The sequence below is a fragment of the Anomaloglossus baeobatrachus genome, chromosome 4 (genome assembly GCF_048569485.1).
Source record: "Anomaloglossus baeobatrachus isolate aAnoBae1 chromosome 4, aAnoBae1.hap1, whole genome shotgun sequence".
Classification (NCBI taxonomy): Eukaryota; Metazoa; Chordata; class Amphibia; order Anura; family Aromobatidae; genus Anomaloglossus; species Anomaloglossus baeobatrachus.
In genome coordinates, this window is record NC_134356.1 from 128,293,758 (window position 1) to 128,316,016 (window position 22,259).

At 41.2% G+C, this 22,259-nt stretch overlaps 1 protein-coding gene across 2 annotated transcripts in view; it reads left to right on the forward strand.

The window, feature by feature from the left end:
- ACSL6 (acyl-CoA synthetase long chain family member 6) overlaps nt 1-22,259 on the forward strand; it is a 439,484-nt gene that overhangs the window by 97,121 nt on the left and 320,104 nt on the right. Inside the window, exon 1 of one of the 2 annotated variants that reach the window (XM_075344541.1) lies at nt 4,166-4,370. The exons of the other annotated variant lie outside the window; for it this stretch is intronic. The gene's annotated coding sequence lies outside the window, so the exon portion shown is untranslated. Of the gene's footprint in view, nt 1-4,165; nt 4,371-22,259 lie in introns of those variants that run through there. 2 annotated transcript variants of the gene reach the window in all.

The following is a 22,259-nucleotide window of genomic DNA, read 5'->3' on the forward strand; positions in this document are numbered from 1 at the left end:
GCTGCGGGTGGAATCCGATTTTCACTCGCACCCATACAAGTCTATGAGTGCAAAACAAACATTGCACTGCACTCGCATTACAGCAGCGTGCAATGCAATATCCACATCAGCTGACAATGGAGGATCCTTCCCTCTCCTTCGCAGCTCCCGCCCTGTCCTCTGCAGCTATCATGCGATCACATGATATGACACTCAGCTTACACTAGCAGCAAAGCGGGTGTCGTGAGTCATGCGATGCACTCGCAGTAATGCTCGTATGGCCCCAGCCTTACTCTCACACTCCAAATATAATGACCCTGGGGGGGAGCGTTGATAATATCTGTGTAATATGATGGTGCTAGGTAAGCAATGCATAATAAAGGAATAATAATGCATGTGTGATTGCCCACGTGTGGGACAGACATTTTTCTGTTTTGTATACGGAATGGTGTAGGAGGGGTTTTCAAGTCAGAAGCTCTGTAGTTATAAATGGGGTGTCTGGACACACTGTCACATTTCCCCCTGTATTTCCCATGCTGGTGGGTGGTCAATGCATACTAGCATACTAATGGTCAAGTGCCAACCAGAATCTCCTGTGCATCTCTCAACTCTGTTTTATCCAAACTAACTGCATGAGACAAGTTGGCATATAACCACTAGTATACATATCACCTACTGTACATGTGATCACGTGACCACACCCTGCATGTGGATTACAGGGGAATCATGACAGTGTGCGCATCACATTGCACACTGTCACGATTCGGCAGTCTGTGGTCACATATCTTGACTGTAGTTTTTTTAGTTAAGCCCTGACAAATCATTTAAAGTTGAACTAAAAAAAGAAAACCTAACACAGGATAATGAATGCCCTGACTTTCAATCTTTTTTATAAACTTTAAAGATAAAAATATCTATATTCCATTATTTTACTAGATAGGTTAAATATTGTGATATAGCTCGATTGAGATGTGATGATTCGTGATTCAGGTCACTTTTCCTTTTGGAGTTATGTCACTGATCACAAAGGGAAGGATCAGGATTTTAAAGAAACTAATTTATAGGGAGTGTGACTTCAGAATCTAAAGATGAAGCTTTTTGTTAAACATATATGAAGAAATGGAAGGGATAACTTGGATTTTATGTCACTAACTAAAAAGAAAAAAACCTTGTACAGTAGTTTTCACTCTGAGCACTGGGCCTCACAATAGTCTTCCCATTCCTCCCAACTTTCCAAGAGGAAAAAGAGGGACAGATCATGACAAAAATGCAGGAGTCGCCCATTTACCATTCATTATTTTTTGACCATATAAAGAAAATGTTAAAAAGTGATGAATGAATATTGTAATAACCGAACCCAAAAATCATTTAGGAATTGCATTTTTCAGCATTTCATCCCACTTGGAATTAGGTTGCTATTTCTCAGTACATTATATGAAAAAAATAACTCATGTCATTCAAAACTACAACTTGCACTGCGAAAACACAAACTTTCCTATGGCTATGTCAATGGAAAAATCAAAAAGTTATGGCTCCTGGAAGAAAAGGAGGGACAAATGCACACTATTTAAACAAAAATTGTGTGGGAAAGTAAGGGTTATCACACGGTACGATCTATCAAGCGATTGCACGAGTGGTCGTACCCGCCCCCGTCGTTGGTGCATCACGGGCAATTAGTTGCCCGTGGCGCACAAAGTCTTTAAACCCCCATCACACGTACTTACCTCCCGGATGACCTCACTGTGGGCGGCGAACATCCTCTTCCTGAAGGGGGTGGGACGTTCGGCATCACAGCGACGTCACACAGTGGCCGGCCAATAGAAGCGGAGGGGCGGAGATGAGCGGGACGTAAACATCCTGCCCACCTCCTTCCTTCCGCATTGCCGCCGGGATGCAGGTAAGCTGTGTTCATCGTTCCCGGGGTGAAACACGAAGTGATGTGTGCTACCCCGGGTACGATGAACAACCAACACCGCACAAAAACGCAGCGTCAAAAAGACGCAGTGTGCGAACCTAACCTTAATGTCACCGCTCACCTCCTCCACCTTGTATAGTGACTTCTGCACATTCACACAGAATGTTTCCATAGAAATCGATGGGTCCATCTGTAGACATCTGTTTCCTGTAGTCCATGTATCTATTGTACCGGAATTTCTGAATTGTTGATATCACAGCAGAGAGTTGGCTCAAGCAAGATGGCTGCCACAGTAGCATAAACTAGAATTGAAAAATCCACAATCTGATATGTCCCTTTAATTGAGAAATTGAACCACGCTATACAGCGGTAGTAATCTTTCACTTGCATGTTAACTTGCATTAAAATGGTGGCACTCTTAATACTGTCTGTCAAATTTAGAATTGCTACATCTGTACCTGTTCAAGGCTCCCAAAAAATAGCAATGTGTGACAAAAAGATTCAAAACTATTTTGAAATATAAAAGGTTATAAAGAAAATACTAATTATTTCATTCCGTTACAATTTCCACTGATTGTGGTTTGAGATGATTTAAATGACAGTGTACATTATAACCTGCAGAAATCTGGGAGCTGTGAGGATACATGGCCGTGGAGGATCCATCGGGAAGGTCACATATTGTTAACAAACAAGCCTCTTTCTTTCTTTCTTTCTTTCTTTCTCTCTTTTTTTGTTCTCTCTTTATCTCTTTCTCTTGTTTTCTTTCTCTTCAGTTTTTTTGAAATTTCAGAAGTTTGAGAAATCTATTATATCTACTTCATGTAGTCTGTAAGATTTGGACATAAAGAGAAGGCCTCACTTAGATTCATTTTTCTCGCAAAAAAACTGGCCAATTTTTTTTAATGTTTCGAATCGGCTTTTCATCAGTATTTGGTCAGTGTGTCAGTTTTTATCTTCATTTTCATCAGTTTTTCTTGCATGCAAAAGAAAAATGATGGCGTGCAGTGCAATGTTTTTCATTCATCCATAGTCTTGCATTGGCGAGTTTGATCAGTGACTTGAATCAGAATTGGACATGTCTCCGTGTGTTGATGTGGACCTCACATGTGAACAGCCTGTGGATATGTGATAAGTTGTGGTTACGAGATAAAACTATTTCTCCATGAAGGTAGACCTTCCATGGGGTTCAGGTACAATCTAGTTTGTTCAGCACTCTGTATTATGGTTTCCAGCAAGCATTTGGCATTTTAGAAGATATGGAAACTTCTACCATGCTGGCTCTAACTATTGCACTTCAAGTAGTAAAACCTGATTTCCTTATTAAGAGAGTCCCAATGTCATAACTGTAGAGGGAAAATTCCATATACCGTATATTTCAGCCTCTAATTGATCAGATTTTTTTCTCCTTTCAGTTTGTTGCTTGCATTAATGGGAGTCTGCCTACACGAAACACAGGGATTTACATAGTTGTTCTTTTAGTTTCCATTTCATGTTCACTAATGAGGCGCTTAGTGCACCCTCGAAGCGCCCCATTCCACCTTCATCTTTTGCATCTCTCCTCCCCCACCTTCCATGATTGACAGCTCTGGTTTTTCAGGAGCCAGAAAAGAGCAGAAATCGATGTAAAACAAGTATACGGGAAGACACATTGAATTGCTCGGCCAGGCCAAGGGTGCACGGAACCCCTCATTAACATGTTTCAATAACATATGAAGTGTAGAGTAACACAGGTATTTTTAATTATGTCCTATAAGGTGCTGTGCTTGGTTTGAACAGTCATTTTGTGCTGACAGACTCCCTTTATGCTTCCATTCTGAAAATTGTGTTATGTAAAGTATCAGGAGTAGTTAAGAATATGCCTCTTTCACACAAAACGTGTTTCATCCTTAGACGTTTATTGTGTCAATTCACTTACCAGTTTAGATAATTTAATTGTCACTTACTAAACTTGAAAGCATTTATTGCCTAATCTTCCCCAAATATCAACTACCTCTAATATGGACTTTATCAATCAGCATTTCTAAGGTAGTATGACCTGCCTGATACTGAAAGGGGCTACCAGCCTGATAAAGTAGTGAGCTTGCTTTCCGCTCTAAACCTCAAGGCAGTGGAAGAGTTACCTCCTGGGAAACTTGTGTTGTGACTAAGGGAGTCTAAAGTGACCTCAGCCAAGCTTAACTCATTTGGACACTTTGAAGAATGGGAGGGGAGGGCTGACTGGCTATCAGGCGACTGACAAGATTCATGGAACATTTCCCCTTAGGAGTTGTCTGTATTAGGGAACCTGCAGCAGTGCCGTGCATTCTCCACTACACAACATGGGCAAGGTGGCTGCCCACATAGGGGAGTGAGCCCCTGTATGAGCAGAGTCCCTGATTGTAGCACTGTTGGGGCAGGATGGGTCACCAGCTTCATCCTCAACATTAGTACAGTCTGCAGGGCTCTTACATCAGGCTGTGCTGGATATTTACTCAAGGTAAGACGTCTTCATTTTTTAACTGCTTTATGGTTAGCGCAGGATACAATAGAGAAAATACAGTGCTGCACAGAGATCAGCTATTGTCAACTGTCCGTCTTTTGTTTATAGGTAGTGGGGTTGTTAATATGGAAGTGGTGGGATAATTGTATTAACTGATAAATAATTATGTACTTCACAGACAGGAATGATTAGATCAGTGATAAATACTTAATATCAGTCTACAATGTTTAGAAAAAAACTCTGGGAACTTATCCCTCTGCCATAATGTCGGATTTTTGTGTACTGTAACAGTATATGGCAGAGGTCGGGAACCTATTTGGCTGAGAGAGCCATGAATGCCACATATTTTAAAATGCAATTCCATGAGAGCCATACTCACCAGGGAGGAGCGGCGGTGGTGGAGCGGCTCAGAAGGTCCCAGGAGACAGGGTAGGCGATGCTGCGGGCACGGAGGAGGGGTGTCACGGCTCAAGAGGGTCAGTGTGCGGGGGGTCGGCGATACGGCTGCGGGCTCATGGTGTGTCATGGCGGTGGGCGCCATTGGTCTGCTGACAGGCTACTTTGAATCTCCTGCAGTTGACGAGATCAACTTCAACAAAATGGCCGCGGTACGTGCGCAGATCAGCGCAATGGACTTCAAGAAAATGGCCGCGGACTACTACCTGGACATGCCCTGCCTCTGCGGCCAATTTCTTGAAGTCGATCTTGTCAACTGTGGGAGAGTCAAAGCAGCCCGCAGTCTGCTGGCTATTGCGGGCTTGCCGCCCCGACACCCCATGATCCCGCAATTTTGCTGACCCTGCGCCACCACTACCGCCCCAGTAAGCCATATGCAGTTTGTAAGATGCCCCCATTTTTCCCCCAGTTTTTGCAAATCAGAAAATACGGTATTTTTTTATTTAAGATTTGTCTGCAAGCCAGATGCAGCCATCAAAAGAGCCACATCTGGGTCACGAGGCATAGGTTCCTGACCCCTGGTATATGTGTTTTTATAGTCTTTTTTTCCCCATTAACATTGCATCGGTAATGCATTTACCCTATATGTTTTCCCAGATACCTTTTAAAGTTTATGATTGCCATTTTCTTCTATTTTATGTGTACAGTCTGATTACATAATAGATTTATATTTCATGTATGAATTCATGATACTGTGTTATAAATATATTCAGAGCTGCAATCATAAGACTGCTCGCTTAGCCACTTCACCCCTAGCCTGTTTTCACTTTCATAACCAGGCCATTTTTTACCATTCTGACCAGTATCTTTGTGTGATAATAACCCTGGAACACTTCAACACTAATTCTGAGACTATTATTTTGTGCTACATTGTACTTAATGATAGTGATAAATTTACGATGATATTTTTTGCGTACATTTGTGAAAATATTGAAAATTTGGTGAAAAGTTCACATTTTTTAAACTTTTAATTTTTATGCCCTTAAAACAGAGAGTGATGTCACACAGAATAGTTACTAAATTACATTTCCCACATGTCTACTTCACATCACCATCATTTCTTAAATACAATTTTTTTTCTTAGGAAGTTAGAAGGGTTAAATATTTATCAGAAATGTCTCATTTTTCCAATAAAATTTACAAAACCAATTTTTTAGGGACCACATCACATTTGAAGTGACTTTGAGGATCCTATAAGACAGAAAATACCCAAAAGTGACACCATTCTAAAAACTATCAATAAGTGTATTAATCCTTTAGGTGCTTCACAGGAATTAATGCAATGTGTAAGGAAAAAAATAAAATTTAACTTTTCCACACAAAAATGTTGCTTTAGCTCCACATTTTTCAGTTTCACAAGCGTAATAGGAAAAAATGGACTATACAATTTGTTGTGCAATTTCTCTTGAGTACATAGATAACTCATATATGGTGGAAAGCTACCATCTGGGCGCACGGCAGTGCTCGGAAGGGAAGGAGCACCATTTAATTTTTGGATCTGAAAAGTGGCTGTAATAGATAGCTGGCACTATGTCCATTTGCAGAGGCCCTGATGTGCCTAAGCAGTGGAAACCCCCACAAGTGATTTCATTTTGGAAACTAGAGCCCTCAAGGAATTTAACTACATGTGTGTTGAGCACCTTGAACCCCCGGGTGCTTCACTGAATTTAATAACTTTGAGCTGTGAAAATAAAAAATCAAATTTTTCAAAAATGTTGCTTTAGCCCCAAATTGTTTATTTTCAAGAGGATAGCAGGAGAAAATGAACCATACAATTTGTTGTGCTGTTTCCTAAGTACACTGATACTCCAAATGTAATTTGGACTATTGGACTATTGAACTATTTGGGCTCGTGGCAGGGCTCAAACGGGAAGGAGAGCTTTTCGAGCTCAGATTTGGCAATAATAGACTACTTCAGACACCATGTCTTTAAAGAGCTTCTATGCTGACAAAACAGCAGAAACCAACCACGTTACCCCATTTTGGAGATTACCCTTCTAAAGCCTGCTTTACACCTTTCAATTTCGCATACGATATCATATGCGATGTGACCCGCCCCCATTGTATGTGCGGCACTTTCAATTTTTTGACCGTGCCGCACAATCGATTAAAAGCTGTCACACGTACTTACACGTCCATACGACCTCGCTGTGGGCGGCGAACATCCACTTCCTGGAGTGGGTGGGACTTTCGGCGTCACAGCGACGTCACGCGGCATCCGGCCAATAGAAGCAGAGGGGCGGAGATGAGCGGGACGTAAACATCCCGCCCACCTCCTTCCTTTCGCATTGTCGGTGGGAGCCGCGGACGGAGGTAAGCTGTCGTTCAATAATCCCGGGGTGTCACACACTGGGATGTATGCTGCCTCGGGAACATTGCACAACCGCACATTCAATTTATGAGAAATGAACGACGTGCATGCGATGAACGGATTTTCGTTCAATCGGAATTGCATGGAGGTTTTACACGCTACAATTATACTTACGATGCCGGATGTGTGTCACTTACGACGTGACCCCGCCGACACATCGTAAGATTTATTGTAGCGTGTAAAGCGCCCTTTAAGGAAATTGTCTAGGGTTGTAGTGAACATTTTTTAAACCCACAGATGCTTCACAGAATTGTGTAACATTGGGTTACGGAAATGAAAAATGTAATTTTTTTGCACTAAAATGTTGTTTTAACCCCAAATTTTTAATTTTCAAAAGGCCTATTAGGCCTATTATGAGGAAATGGACCACATGATTTGTTACACAGTTTCTCCTGAGTTTGCCAAAATCCTATTTATGGTTGCAAACTACTTTTCAGGCAGAATGCAAAGCTCAGAAGGGAGTGCCATATTGTAATGCAGATTTTTCTGGAACGGTGGTGTCACTTTGGCAGAGCCCCTGAGGTGCCAGAACAGTGACCTCATTTTACAAACTGCACCCCCTGGGTGAATTTAGCTAGTTATGCAGTAAGGAAGTTGACACCACAGGTGTGTCACAGAATTTTATACCATTCTATGATGATATGATGAAAAACAGATAATTGCATTTTTATCAATAAAATACTGTGTTAACTAGGGATGATCGAATACTTCAATATTTTCCGAATACCTCGCCAATATTCGACTATTCGCGAATATTCAGTGCGCAATGTAAGTCTATGGGAAACCCGAATAACAACTATCCAGTACTATTCGGGCTTTCCATAGACTTATATTGCACATTGAATTGTCGAATAGCGGCGAGGTATTCGGATATTATTCGCGAAGCTGAATATTTGAGGTATTCGATCATCCCTAGTGTTAACCCAATATTTTTCATTTTCACAAGGGGAAATGGCTAAAAAGGCCCCATAATTTGTCACACAGTTTCTGCTGAATGTAGCAATACCCCACATAGGACTGTATAGTACTGTTTGGCAACACGGCATGGTTTTGAGGGAAGCAGCGCTCTTTGACTTTTGTTGCACAGATTTTTCTAGAATAGTTTGCGGATTCCTTTTCCAGAGCCCCTGATGTGCTTAATTAGTGGAAACCCCCCTCAAGTGACCCTTTAATAGAATTCATACTGTTTTGGGAATTCATCTCTGGGTGTAGTGACTATTTTTTTATGCTATGGGCCTTTTCCAGAAACAAACACTCAGTTCAAGTTGCAGAGTGAAAATTGTAAATATGCCATTGTAGGTAGTACCCAATATATTGTAGTGTCTGACACATTGTGCCCAGCTTGTGATCCTGGGATCAAGCACCCATAAAACAAGTGGACTCTCCTCACTATGTTAATGTCAAACATGTGGATACTAACTGTGGTTTAGGCACATTGTGAGGCTCAGAAGGGATGTGGCATTTGGATTTAGGAACACAGAGTTCACTAGATTTCTTTTGGTGGGAGCCATGTCTCTTTTCCAAAGACTTTGTGCTACCAGTAATTTAAACACCCCCAATATTTCTGTTGACAGGAGACGGACCCAAGTGGGGACTTGTTTTTTGTGGGTTGCGTTGAAGTTTTTAATGGTGGCATTTTGGGCTAGAGAACATTTTGGATCAGTTCACATGTAGCCGGTGCTCTACTCTGAGCACTTACATCTGGGTTTCCATCTAAATAACTACCGTAAAACATGTGGTTCAGATGAGGCAGGCAGAGTTAGTTTGGACTCTGTTTGGTCTCTGTTTAGTTGTTTTTGGCTTTTCAGAGGTGCACAGACCTGTGGATGACCACGCTTTGGAGAACGTCTAAAAAGACACCTAAAAAGAGGGAAACTGCTGAATCATAAGCCAGACAGCATCCACAGTGTCTCCCTCTGCCTCATTATAGGAAATCACTGAAATAACGTGAAACTGACAAAATGAATTCTCAATTTAAATTTACTGAATATCAGACATTGCTTTTGAATTGTGGATGAAAATAAAAAATAAAAAATACTAACGAAACTAAATTCTCTATCAGTATGTTCTTGGCATGTAGGAGGAAAGTAGAGTAACCCACACAAAAATCTTACAAATGTTCTTTTCGGTGGGATATGAACCTGGAACTCTAGCACTGCAAGATTATACTGCTAACCACCAGTGACCATTGTGGGGTTTTTTTTAGCAGAATGGTAAAAAAAAAAGTCCCTACAACTGTACAATGAAGGATATTTAAAGTGACATGTTTCCATAGTAAAACAATTGGACACTGTGCTCATTGCGCTCATGTGTCGCCCAGGGCTATGGGGTACTCGGTCCCGGGCGGTGTATTGCTGGGGAGATGTCACTTGGTGGCCAGTGCCTGGTTCCATGTCCCTGGGGACGTTTTTTAAAAGGGGTTATATTTACAGGGGAGATTAAATGAAAGTTTTTAACGTGACGCCACTTGCAGTTTGCGGCTATGTTGATGGAGCTGCCGCTGCACAGTTCTCACTACTGGGGTAGGTGTTGGTGGCAGCCTGGATGTTAGGCCCTCCGCAAGAAGGGCCGGGCCCCAGAGGATAGGTGATGTGGATGGGTGCAGAAAGAAGGTAGGCCACAAAGGGGATTGCAGTTTAACTGGTTCCTTTACTCACAGTCAGATGGAAACTGGTCACCCGTGGATGGCTGGTCTTGACTGCTGGTCTCCTTAGCCCCAGTGCCGGTTTAGTGACCTGGTGGCTTCTTTCCCCTTCATCTGTCTTTGGTTGGTGGGTCCCCGTGGCTTGGAGCGTCTGGGGGTCCCCTCCTGGTAGTCTCTCAATGGTAGTCCGTATGACAGTAGCGTGAACCCTGTGGGGTCAAAGTCTCTGGTTCTGTTCCCCAGTTCTCCTGTTGCTACTGAGTCCTGAACTTCAAGGTCAGTGAGGTCCTTGATGGTCCCCTCACTGTGCAGATTTTATTAGGTCTGCCTGGAGCGTTTGCCTAACCTAGGATTCTGTACCCTGTCGGTGCTATGGTTCCGGGAGAACTCCACCAGACTCCACTGGCAACCACACACCTGGGCCCTTAGGTCACCATCTCACTCCTGTCAGTGCTTCCACTCGCTCTCTCCGTCCGTTACGGATAACTCTCTCTCTCCAACTCTTTACTCTGACTCCCTCTAACTGTCCACTGTCTGCCCCTCCCATCTGGTCGTCTAATGAACTGGATCGGCTCCACCTCTAAGTGGCCATCCATTAGGTCCAACCCTAGTGTGGTACCAGTCTATGGGGAATTTGGGGAAAAACATGGATTAACTGGAATGTTTTTGTTGTTAGCGGCACTGGTCTTCTGGGTCCCTGAGGGTAGGCCCTATATCCTGGTGGGGATGCAGTACCTTGCAGCTCCCTGATGGCTTCAGGGGCGCTACACTCATGTAACAAATAAATGCTTATCACCTGTAGAAGAGGTATGGCTGTACAGATAAACCATAGAAAACAGTGACAATGACGTATTGCATCTATTTATAGATAGACCAGTGCTGCACGCAGGGAAATCAGTGGCCTTTACCTTGTTGTTGTATCACTCATAAATCATTTATTCTCTGCTGGAGTGCAGAGATAAACACCATTACTATTTTATTAATGTTACAGGGCAGTCACTCCATTTCTTATTAGAGTCAGCTACATTTACACTTATGGTAGTAGAGGGTAAATATAGATAAATAAGGCTTGCTGAAGAACGGAACCCCTTTACGATAATGGTGATAACATACAAACTGATGTCGTCCTTTGTGTTTTGAAAACGTTCTTCGTGATATTCATAAGGTCATACTCATGTAAGTCTGTGAATATGAAAACTGGCAGTATAATAGTCTGCAATAGTCCCTGTATCTTAGGTTTATGATGTATTTATTCACTTTTCATTTCTTTTCATTTTTTAAAACTGCTTGTTCTCAGTGGAGCCTCCTATGGCTTTCCTGCATGGTCATACTTACATTTCAGTGATATAACACTGTCACTAATGGCTGTATGTAAATGCAGGGAAGACACAGATCTGAGAATATTTTCTACAACTGGAAACCTTTGACGACAATAATGGTCCCACTGGATCTATAAAGGCTGCTTTTCTGACAGGCCGCTGCTTTTTGTCAGTTCCCTGGAGTTTTGTAAGTGTGGGCAGCCATTGAAATGTCTGATTTAGCTAGTAGCATAGGCAATTTTGTTTGGTTTGGCATAAATCAAAGATGTAAATTTCCATCAATGTCAGAAATGGCCTAACACTTTTCCCAATAAAAGGCGCTGCAAAAGGTTAGTATGCGAGGAATCTTGTATGCAGAATTGAGGAGGGTTGAGGAGGCTCACCTTTTAGTGTTGAGCTTTAGCAGTCATAAGTCTACTATATGTGAAATAAAAACAAAAGGCAACGCTTTTCTGACCAGTGTGATCCTTAGACCTCGGTTCCACTTGCGATTTTCATGTGCGAGTACGATCCGATAAAACATCGTATTGCACTCGCACCAGTGCAAAACTATGGGGCAGTGTCCATCTGCGATTGATTTCTCATGCCATAGCGGCATGCAGAAAGAATCACAGCTTGCTGCGTTTGGTAGCGTAGCGAGTCTCAGCTCACTCACCCCCATGCAAGTCTATGGCAGCATGTGAAACATCGCACTGCACTCGCATGTAATCCGAAGTACGCAGAGACAGGCAGCGGACGAGATGGGGAGAAAGTGCTCCCCTCCCTCCTCTCCACAGCTGTAACCCGATCGCAAGATCACATCACAGTCGCATGACCCTCGGCTGACACCCGCAGCAGAGGGTGATTAGCATATCGCTATTGATGCTGTCGCATCAGAAGCTGCATTCAAGTGGAAAAGTATCCTTAGTTAATGCATTGGGGTATTGACTAAGAACCACACCAGTCTTTTCAACATTTTTTTAATTCAGCTTGGATCTGTTAGAAGAGCACCACTCAGGTGAGCTGACTACGTTCCTTATCAGTAATGTTCCTGTATATTGTGTCAGGAAGGAACACAGCTGATGTCTGGATTCCATCGCCACCAGGGTGAAGTATATGACCAGTGTAAGACACTCTCCAAGCGCAGACTATCACATGGATAACAAATGACTGACTTGGATTATAACTTCAATTTTGTTGATACATCTGAGGCCTAAAACACACTTCCGCAAAAAAAACGTCTGTGTGACACGGTCCGTTTTTCGGGTCCGTGTTCCTTTTTTTGGGGCGTTTCTCCGGTACGTATGGCATCCGTGTGATGGCGTATGCGAGCCGTGTGTGCGTGTGGAATGTCCGTATTGACTATTGACATAAAATACGTACGTGTGCTGTCCGTTTTTAAAGGCCTGCATTCTTACCCAATTAATGTTAATCATTCATCATGAGATCCTGGTGTTTTTGTTTGCCATCAATTGACCTGATAGATTGGTAACAAGTGTTTCAGATTTTGTGATTAAAAACGGACACGGACGATACGTGCTGAACACGAACATACTCCGTGTGCGGTCCGTGCAGGCACGGACCCATAGACTAAAGCGGGTCCGTGCCTGCGTGCTGCCGGCCAAAAACGGACATGTCGTCCGTGTAGAAAAGTGCACACACGTACTTACCACACAGACACACGTTCCGTGTGATTTTACGTGTGTGTGCCATCTACCATTGAATAACATGGGTCTCCGTGTCTCCGGTACGTGCAAATACGTACCGCACACGTACAAAAAAAACGGATGTGTGTTGCGGGTCTGACAAATTCAACTTGTTTCAGAGTTCAAGTAAAAGACTATAGCCCGATTAGTTAAGACTGGTGTTTCATATGCCACTCTTAATGAGGGGCATGCAGGTATGAGATGCCGAAATTCTTTAACACCAATTAATGAAGTCAGCGCCTCTTATCAGTGACACGCGCTTCGACAGAAATATTTAGTGATATAGCTAGTATAACATAGACTTCTACTTTTAATTAATTTATTGTTGCCATTCCCCGTCCCATTCTGGCTGTTCCTACTTGGTTGGTTGAATGTGAGATTAAACGCACTGCAGAAAAATGTGAATTTTCAAAGTATCTTTATGGTGAAAACACTTTGTTCAATCTGGACCAATTATGTGCACAAGCAGCAGTGGCGGCTTCTTAAAACATAATTATGGTATTTAACTGCAACATCGGACTGATATTACAGAGCATGAGAACCGATGTAAATGAATAATAAAAAACTTAGAAGAAAAGAGAGTATAAAATATAGGAATAAAGATTAACCACTATGTAATAATTGGACAGTATGTGAAATCAATAAATTTATAGTGATACATTTACTATGCTGTGATGATGGAAAGAGAACCTGTCATTAGGATTTCATACTCCAAATTAATAGCTTGTAAGCACATTAATGCTGATTAAATTCTTTCCTTTTCTGTAGGAAATTTGTGTTACTATTTTGGAGAAATCCATAATTGAAATTTTATGCTAATGAGTTGCAAGTGCAGTGGGTGGCAGTGCACTACAGCTCCACTGCCTCTGTCCCTATTCCCCACCTGCTGCCTGCCTACTGCCCCGGACTGACAGGTCACTGACAAATACATGACCTCTCGGTCAGAGATAAGAAGAAGGCACTGAGCGGGAAAAAGCAGGAAAGCTGTAAGTGCTCAGCCCACCACACTGCACTTGCAACTAATTATAAGAACATTTAAACTATGAATTTCTCTAAAACAGCAAATTGGATTTCTATAGGAAAGGTACAGATTTATTCAGCATTAGGTGGGGTATAAAATCCTGATAACAGGTTATTTTTACATAAGAAGACCAATAAAATCATTGTAACAACATAAACACTAAGAGACGCTATGTATACCTCTTTACATTAGAGACCAGGTGCTGAAAGATGAGTAAAATCTCAGCAATTAGCAGAAATATAGACATGTATATGCACATAACATGCTTTTCATAATGTTTCCAGACTTCTTCAAACTACTTCACATTTTAGGATAAGTGAAATGAACAATGGACTCACATAATTAGTGCATATTAATACCTTTCAAAACTATGCTGAGCCCACTCTGGAAAATGTTCAGGACTACTACTGAGTTATGTTCTTTACTTTATTAAATTAGAACATGCTCTTTATATATTCTCTGTGCATACCAACTGGCACAAATTGATATATACAGTATATCCTTCTACATGCTTGCTGTAATTTGTTTAGCCATTGGAAAGGTCCATCCATTCTTTTTTCATATATATATATATATATATATATATATATATATATATACACAGTACAGACCAAAAGTTTGGACACCCTTCTCATTCAAGAGTTTTCTTTATTTACATGACTGAAAATTGTAGATTCACATTGATGGCATCAAAACTATGAATTAACACATGTGGAATGAAATACTTAAAAAAGTGTGAAACAACTGAAAATATGTCTTATGTTGTAGGTTCTTCAAAGTAGCCACCTTTTGCTTTGATTACTGCTTTGCACACTCTTGGCATTCTCTTGATGAGCTTCAAGAGGTAGTCACAGGAAATGGTCTTCCAACAGTCTTGAAGGAGTTCCCAGAGATGCTTAGCACTTGTTGGCCCTTTTGCCTTCACTCTGCGGTCCAGCTCACCCCTAACCATCTCGATTGGGTTCAGGTCTGGTGACTGTGGAGGCCATGTCATCTGGCGTAGCACCCCATTACTCCCCTTCTTAGTCAAATATCCCTTGCACAGCCTGGAGGTGTGTTTGGGGTCATTGTCCTATGATGGTCCAACTAAACGCAAACCAGGTGGAATAGTATCCCGCTGCAAGATGCTGTGGTAGCCATGCTGGTTCAGTATGCCTTCAATTTTGAATAAATCTCCAACAGTGTCACCAACAAAGCACCCGCACACCATCACACCTCCTCCTCCATGCTTCACGGTGGGAACTAGGCATGTAGAGTCCATCCGTTCACCTTTTCTGCGTCGCACAAAAACACGGTGGTTGGATCCAAAGATCTCAAATTTGGACTCATCAGACCAAAGCACAGATTTCCACTGGTCTAATGTCCATTCCTTGTGTTCTTTAGCCCAAACAAGTCTCTTCTGCTTGTTGCCTGTCCTTAGCAGTGGTTTCCTGGCATTTTACCATGAAGGTCTGCTGCACAAAGTCTCCTCTTAGCAGTTGTTCTAGAGATGTGTCTGCTGCTAGAACTCTGTGTGGTATTGACCTGGTCTCTAATCTGAGCTGCTGTTAACCTACGATTTCTGAGGCTGGTGACTCGGATAAACTTATCCTCCGCAGCAGAGGTGACTCTTGGTCTTCCTTTCCTAGGGCGGTCCTCATGTGAGCCAGTTTCTTTGTAGCGTTTGATGCTTTTTGCCACTGCACTTGGGGACACTTTCAAAGTTTTCCCAATTTTTCTGACTGACTGACCTTCATTTCTTAAAGTAATGATGGCCACTTGTTTTTCTTTACTTAGCTGCTTTTTTTCTTGCCATAATACAAATTCTAACAGTCTATTCAGTAGGACTATCATCTGTGTATCCACAAGACTTCTGCACAACACAACTGATGGTCACAACCCCATTTATAAGGCAAGAAATCCCACTTATTAAACCTGACAGGGCACACCTGTGAAGTGTAAACCATTTCCGGTGACTACCTCTTGAAGCTCATCAAGAGAATGCCAAGAGTGTGCAAAGCAGTAATCAAAGCAAAAAGTGGCTACTTTGAAGAACTTAGAATGTAAGACATATTTTAAGTTTCACACTTTTTTGTTAAGTATTTCATTCCACATGTGTTAATGCATAGTTTGGATGCCTTCAATGTGAAACTACAATTGTCAGAGTCATGAAAATAAAGAAAATTCTTTGAATGAGAAGGTGTGTCCAAACGTTTGGTCTGTACTGTAAATATATATATATATATATATATATATATATATATATATATATATATTAAGGCATGTGTAGTGCTTAGATGAACAGGTCCATTATGATAGGAATGTTCAACACATATGTTTGTATCTATGTCTTCTAATAATTGCCTCAGCGCTTGGCTTACCAATGTGAAGGGGCCTCCAGGAGTTGCATCACATGCTAAAATTACTTTCTGATTTTTATTCGAATCTTTTTTCAATATATATATATATATATATATATATATATATATATATATATATATATCCATGGTGGAACCTGTTGGCTCCCTTGAAATGTTTCCAAAAAATGTAGTATTTCTCCCAGAAAATTATTGCAAATACTTTATACCAATACTTTTGTTTATTATACACATGTTTATTTCCTTTGTGTGTACTGGAACAACACAAACAAAGGTGAAAAAAAGCTACAATTAACTACAATGTCATGGATTGTAAACTTCTTGATTATGTTGTGCACCGTGGACAAAGGAATATCAAGATCTCTGGAGATGGAATTGTAACCTTGAGATTTTTGATATTTTCAACAATTTTGGTTCTCACCGCCTCAGACAGTTCTCTTGTCCTCTTTTCTGTTCTCCATGCTAAGTGTAGCACACACAAACACACAATACAAAAATTAAGTCAACTTCTCCCTTTTTATCTGGTTTCAATTATGATTTTCATATTGCACACATCTGTTACTTGCCACAGGTGAGTTTGGACGAGCATCACATGCTTGAAACAAAGTTGTTTACCCACAATTTTGGAAAGGTGCCAACAATTTTGGCCTCCCATTTTGAGGGTTTTGTGTGGAATTTTGACCAGTTTGCCTTGTTTTCTCAGGTTGTTTTGTGTTGTTCCAATACACATAAAGGAAATATCCATGTTTATGATAAAATGTGTAATTGCAATAATTTTCTGGGAGAAATGCTTCATTTTCTGGAACAATTTTAAGGGTGCCAACACTTTTGTCTAAGGTCTAGTTTTTTATGTAACTTCTTTTGGTCTATTTTAAATTGTATACACATATTTATTAAAGATCTTGATAATTATTTATGTACTTTTGTATTTTTATTACTTTTTTGTACTAATTTATTATTTATACTGAACATGTTTATGTGTGAACACATAATTTGCATTCTGAGAATGTTTTTTTTACAGTATACCATATCTTTTATTCTTTTTCGATGTTTTTATGTAACAGCAGTTAAAAAAGGGCCACCTAAATCCAACAACACATTAAACTGCTTAGTTAACACAAGTGTATGCTATCAATATGTTATCGGTGTGACCAGTTTTTACAGCCATACAGCACCTGTTTTATGTATCAGTAGTTAATATAATTTAAAAGCCAAATACAATTTCCAATATTTAGAATTGAAATATATATTTACAAATCAGATGCTATTTGGATGATTCACATGGGATCCAAAATATGAAGGACCCAGTGCATGCTGCAATTTCTTCTGTGTGAAAATCTGTATCCTGAAAAGCCTAACTGAGTAACACTGGCCTAGTGCTGCCCGTGCAAGGTCAGATTTTCCATGAACAGAACTTAATAACTAAAAATATGGTCATGAGAACGTAGCCCTATCAGTAACTGCTTTGAATAGAATAAAAGCCTTTGAGATAAATATTTTGACCTGCAGAGGATATTGCTTTGTTTCAATGATATTACCTTAAGTTCAAAAATGTAATTGAAATTTCCCATCTTTGATTGCAATAGCAGCTAACATGGAAGACTTCATTTCTAAAATAGATAAAAGTTGCCATTTATTATTAAGCATAAATACTTGTATAATGTTTTAAGCCAATTTCTAGTTATTATCATGAGAGTAGTTCACCGAGTGACATGTAATTGATAAAAGATAGCGACCTCACACTTTACTGTGTAGGAAGATGTCTATAATTCTGATCCCTACGAGCCCTCTTGGTTAGAAGTATTTTTTTCTTTCTTATCTTACTACGGTAGTCTATGTCATGGCAAAGACACTCAGAGAGTTTAATCTTTAACAATAGACCTAAATGCGGCTTTGGGACATTCAGTTATAAATAATAATCATAAACATAGAAACACCTAGAATTAAACTTTCAAACTAGATTGTTCTAATACACAAGAAAATATGTCACCAATACTGGTGCTATACCTGAAGTGATCACATACATAATTGTAAGATATTTTCATTATTTAGAAATTTTAAGTATGTAATATCTGTCAGAGCCTATCAGGTCAAAAAGCTAACTTTGGTGAGACTTGGCACAAGCCATTCCAATCCCAGACAAACCTAGGCCTTCACCATTTAACTCCTATACAAGGATCTGGACTTACAACAGAGGTCTCTGGATTATATCCGAAGAGTAGCTGCTAGCTGGAAGAATGAGTCACAGCCAAGAGTAGTGAAACTTGCTGGGTCAGTAACTAGAGGGAAAGAACCAGGGAAGAATTAGGGCACAAATCTGTAATCAGGGAAATTGCCAAGATCAGGTACCAGGAAGTCAATCAAAACAGGTCAACCTAGCTAAAGTCAGGATTTGGGCAAATATCAGGGAAATATGTCTGAGGTCACAAGCTGGATCTGGAGCAGGAACAGAGTACTGCAAAATTATACCGGTATACATAAACCAAATACTATAACTGGCAACTCCAAGCCGATGTCAGGGAGGTTTAATAGGGTACAATACTGCTCCATAGACTTCTGCGGGGAGCTGATTAGTCCTACTAGACAGCTGGACAGCAAACACAACTATTTTCTCTGACTTCATGGCACCACAATGCCCAACCACACTAGTATTTTTAGCTGCACAGTGCCAAATTTCAGTAATATCGACAATATGTCTTCCTTCTCTATCACCAGCGTTGCCCGAAGAGTGAATATGGTAGCACCCTGTGACCAAGATGGACATTGCTGTGGTAAATCTAGGGAGAGCTATTACAGTGTAATCTTTAGTACATTTGGATAGAATTACTTTAGACTATCCAATAATACTATAACTGCAACAGAACACATTTTTATCATATGTGTCTATATTTATTAAGTACCAACTAAAGTTTATAAGAACATTTCACTTTTCTTTTACAGTTTTAAAATTGTAAATTTTCAAAGACGAGATCTCTAGTATAAAAGCAATCTCATTTCTATACTGAGCTCTCTCGACCAGCATGGGAGCTATTTGAAGTTTTGTCATGGCTTGTTCAGCTGTTTGTCCGTTTGCTCAGTCCTTGCTATGCTGGATCGAAGTTCCCCACTCCTGCTGTGTTCCAGGCTGTGAGCAGACGCAGAGTTATTTTCACTGCTGTAGTGAAGCAGTTTGTTCTCTGGAAAATTTTCTTTTTTGCTTTTCATTAGAAAGAACAATAAGTGAAAAAGTTCTAATTGTCGTAGGTTGAATCAGATGTGAAAGATGCAGTTTAGACAAAAAAGCCACAGCTGAGGAGATGACTGGGGGAAGGGGAGGAATGGTGATGGCTTTCTCTTGACTAAATTCACTATCGACTCTCTTTATTCAGAATAAAAATATATAGATTTTGGTGCTGTCTATGTAAATACTACTTTCCTCATCATTGAAATTGCAACACCAAAAATAAATAATCATGGAATTATGGAAATCACAAGATTAATAGACATTTTACTGATGTGCAAGTGATGACAAAATGGAAACAAACTTTTCAAACATCTCAACATATTCCATATGAGTGCCACACACAGAAATACACGCACTTACATTCCTTAGCATGCTGTCAATGAGGTTATCAGTGGTTGTATGAGGAATGTTTAACCAGTCTAAATGCAGTTGGGCTTGAAAATCATTAAAATGGCTGACATCTCTCTTTGTAATTGCCGACCAATAACATCTCGGATGTGCTCAATGGGGGACAAGTCTAGAGACACTGCAGATTATGGTATGACTTTTAGGCAAAGCAGGTCGCTCACAGTAGCAGAAGTAAGATTATTTTTAAAAAAATCTCTCTTGGGACAATTTCATGTTCTCTAGTGAAGACCTCTTCATGGCATTGCCTATTGGACTGATCCCCAGTCTAATCTCCTGCTATCATTGCAACCTTGACAAAAATGGGAACTTATCATTGAATAGGATGGCTTTCCATTCCACCCTTAGAGTCCAATCACACTAAGCAACTTACCAGCGATCCCAACAACGATAGGGATCGCTGGTAAGTTGCTAGGAGGTTGCTGGTGAGCTGTCACACTGCGACGCTCCAGCGATCCCACCAGCAACCTGACCTGGCAGGGATCGCTGGAGCGTGGCTACACGAGTTGCTGGTGAGCTCACCAGCAACCAGTGACCAGCCCCCAGTCTCCTAGTTACAGCACACATCAGGTTAATTAACCCGATGTGTGCTGCAGCTAAATGTGCACAGAGCAGGGAGCAGCGCACAATGCTTAGCGCTGGCTCCTTGCTCTCCTAGTTACAGCACACATCGGGTTAATTGCCTGATGTGTGCTGCAGCTAAATGTGCACAGAGCAGGGAGCAGCGCACACTGCTTAGTGCTGGCTCCTTGCTCTCCTAGTTACAGCACACATCGGGTTAATTACCTGATGTGTGCTGCAGCTACATGTGCACAGAGCTGGAGCCGGCAGCACAGGCAGTGAGAGCGGAGGAGGCTGGTATCAAAGGTAAATATCGGGTAACCAAGGACAGGGCTTCTTGGTTACCCGATGTTTACATTAGTTACCAGCCTCAGCAGAAGCTGGCTCCCTGCTCACTGCACATTAGTTGTTGCTGTCTCGCTGTCACACACAGCGATCTGTGCTTCACAGCAGGACAGCAACAACTAAAAAATGGCCCAGGACATTCAGCAACAACCAACGACCTCACAGCAGGGGCCAGGTTGTTGCTGGATGTCACACACAGCAACATCGCTAGCAACGTCACAAAAGTTGTTCGTTACCAGCGATGTTGCTAGCGATGTTGCTTAGTGTGACGGGGCCTTTAGTCTACACCAGTGTTTTCCAAACTCCAGTCCTCAGGGCCTACAACAGATAACATTTGCAGGATTTCCACAGCATTGCACAGGTGATGGAATCATAATCAAGTCATCAGAAATTGCAACATTTTCTCTCATCTGTGCAATATTAAGGAAATCCTGAAAACATGACCTGTTGGTGGCCCTGTGGACTGGAGTTGGAGAAACACTGGTCTACACCATGATAACTTTTCAGAGAGTTGACATGAAATTAATAGAACAGTGTTTCATATCTTAGGTTTGGTATGTGATGACTATAGTCACTTGCCATACAGATCTGATCACTTTGCACCATTCTTCAAATCTAAAACGACCACATAGGCAATAACATGAAGAGGCCTTTAAAAGCAAATGTAACATGAGTCCGACTCCTGAGATTATGGTGGGGTGGCGTAATGTATAGTAGCCATACCCTTCATTTAGTCTTCATTCCAGGATCTGTACCAGCTTGGTGGTACAGCTTAGCTGACAATAATCCTGGACCCAGCAGGACAGTCCAGATCTAGGGGAGATGTTCCACTTTAATTTACTGTGTGTTTGTTACATCTGATCTTCTGCCATTTAGGCTTCACTGTGTGTGTTATTGAATTCAATGCTCAGTAGCATCTCTTCTTCACACTCCAGGGAAGGGGCTGGCATATCTATGCTCTGCACATATAATAATTTAATTAACTCATTCTTTTTGAAATATGGTCTTCCTGGGGATTCAAACTCCCCACCTGCTGCATTGGAGGCAGCAGCAATAGCTGTGATCAACATGCTACACTGTTGAGTATGGGAAAAATTTCTGTACTTGAATGTGCATGTTAAAAAAAGCATGTAAATAATGCCTGTAAACCCCCATAAATCTTTACTAGTAAGCTATCAAATAGAGGGCAAAACACACATATAAAATGCAGCAAACATAACCAGAGAAGATTGCTGTTGTGTAGTTTAGACATGTAAGCACAGTCTAAAGGGGGCTTTACACGCTACGACATCGCTAATGCGAACTCGTTGGGGTCACGGAATTGGTGACGCACATCCGGCCGCATTAGCGATGCTGTTGCGTGTGACACCTATGAGCGATTTTGCATCGTCGCAAAAACGTGCAAAATCGCTCATTGGTGACATGGGGGTCCATTCTCAAAAATCGTTACTGCAGCAGTAACGAAGTTGTTCCTCGTTCCTGCGGCAGCACACATCGTT